The 1,870-nt window shown below is 43.3% G+C and overlaps 1 non-coding gene across 1 annotated transcript; it reads left to right on the forward strand.

Annotated features, from left to right (window-relative positions):
- The first annotated feature begins 1,416 nt into the window (after window positions 1-1,416).
- Window positions 1,417-1,483, forward strand: trnav-aac. Its single transcript has one exon. It is a non-coding gene; the product is annotated as a tRNA-Val (tRNA).
- Window positions 1,484-1,870: the final 387 nt, after the last annotated feature.

Raw genomic sequence — 1,870 nt, forward strand, 5'->3', positions numbered from 1 at the left:
CAGTGACTCTTTTCACAATTGAATGGCTTTCTGTTGAGGAGGAACTCAACGCTACCAAGACTTTGGCAGCAGGTAACTTCCACGCCGACAGTCTCTATACTTTTAACCAGGTAGTTTCAATGAACAGATGGCTGGTGAACTCAAAGACCCAATATTTCGTATAACGTTTAAAAAAAAAAATTAAATGAGACGAAAAAAAAAAAACAGCACAAAAACTAACGGCACACAGAGGTTTCCACAGACAACTGGAAAAAATGCTTGGTTGCCGCTAAAAATAGAAGGTATTGCCAGACTTAACAGCACAAGGCAATCTGTAATTTGATTAGATGTTCCAAGAAGCTGATGCGTTGAAAAGGTCAGACACAACCTTGGTTGCCGGTTTCCGTAGTGTAGAGGTTATCCGCGTAAGCCTTACACGTGAAAGGTCCCCCAGTTCAGAAACTGAGGAGGAGACAGATGAAGGCTTTTGTTCTTTCTGTGCTGACTTGGCTATCTGGTAAGCAGGTGGTCCGCGCTGAAACAGCTGATCCCTTTTGAAGAAAAGTATGAACCCCTTTTAGACTACAGTGGGCTTTAGAAAGTGTTACCTTTGTGCGCTTTTCACGAGCCTGCACTTAAAGGTTTCGGACTGTTTTCAGCAGGCAGGTTTCCGTAGTGTAGTGGTTATCACGTTAAGCCTCACACGCGAAAGGTCCCCAGTTGAAACTGGTAGGGGAACAGTGACTCTCTTTTTTCACAATTGTACAATTGGCTTTCTGTTGAGGAGGAACTCAACGCCAGTAACTTCCACGCCCGACAGTCTCTATACTTTTAACCAGGTAGTTTCAATGAACAGTGGCTGAGTGAACTCAAAGTTAATATTTAGGTATAACGTTTAAAAAAAAAAAATTAAATGAGGCGAAAAAACAGCACAAATGAAACGGCCACAGAGGTTTCCGCAGACAACTGGAAAATGCTTGGTTTGCCGCTTTAAAAATAGAAGGTATTTGCAGACTGAACAGCACAAGGCAATCTGTAATTTGATTCGTGTTCCAAGATGCGATGCGTTGAAAAGGTCAGAGCCGCAACCTTGGTTGCGGTTTCCGTAGTGTAGAAGGTTATCACGTTAAGCGCTTACACCCGCGAAGGTCCCCAGTTGAAACTGGTGAGGAGACAGATGAAGGCTTTTGTTCTTTCTGTGCTGAATTGGCTATCTGGTAAGCAAGGTGGTCCACGCTGCAAAGGCCTTAATTCCAAAGGTGAAGTTAAGGGGAGATTTTTCCAGGAAATTCTGCGCAGACTGCCATGCCGAATTAACTCTGTCCTGTTGTGTGTGGGATTTACACGCAGATTGTCCTATTTGCTTAAGGGCACATCACGGTATAAATATTTCCCAAATAGACTTCTGGGGAAGAGGAAGTGAGGAGTTTTTCACCAGCAGTGTAGTGGTCATCACGTTCGCCTAACACGCGAAAGGTCCTCGGTTCGAAACCGAGCAGAAACAGCTGATCCCTGAAAAGTATGAACCCCTTTTAGACTACAGTGGGCTTTAGAAAGTGTTACCTTTGTGCGCTTTTCACCGAGCCTGCACTTAAAGGTTTCGGACTGTTTTCAGCAGGCAGGTTTCCGTAGTGTAGTGGTTATCACGCTCTATACTTTTAACCAGGTAGTTTCAATGAACAGATGGCTGGTGAACTCAAAGACCCAATATTTAGGTATAGCGTTTAAAAAAAAAATTAAATGAGGACGAAAAAACAGCACAAAGAAAACGTGGCCAGAGAGTTTTCCCTTTCTGCAGACAACTGGAAAAATGCTTGGTTTGCGCTAAAAATAGAAGGTATTTGCAGACTAGCTTGAACAGCACAAGGCAATCTGTAATTTGATTAGGTGT

The sequence above is a fragment of the Cyprinus carpio genome, unplaced genomic scaffold (genome assembly GCF_018340385.1).
Source record: "Cyprinus carpio isolate SPL01 unplaced genomic scaffold, ASM1834038v1 S000005444, whole genome shotgun sequence".
Lineage (NCBI taxonomy): Eukaryota > Metazoa > Chordata > Actinopteri > Cypriniformes > Cyprinidae > Cyprinus > Cyprinus carpio.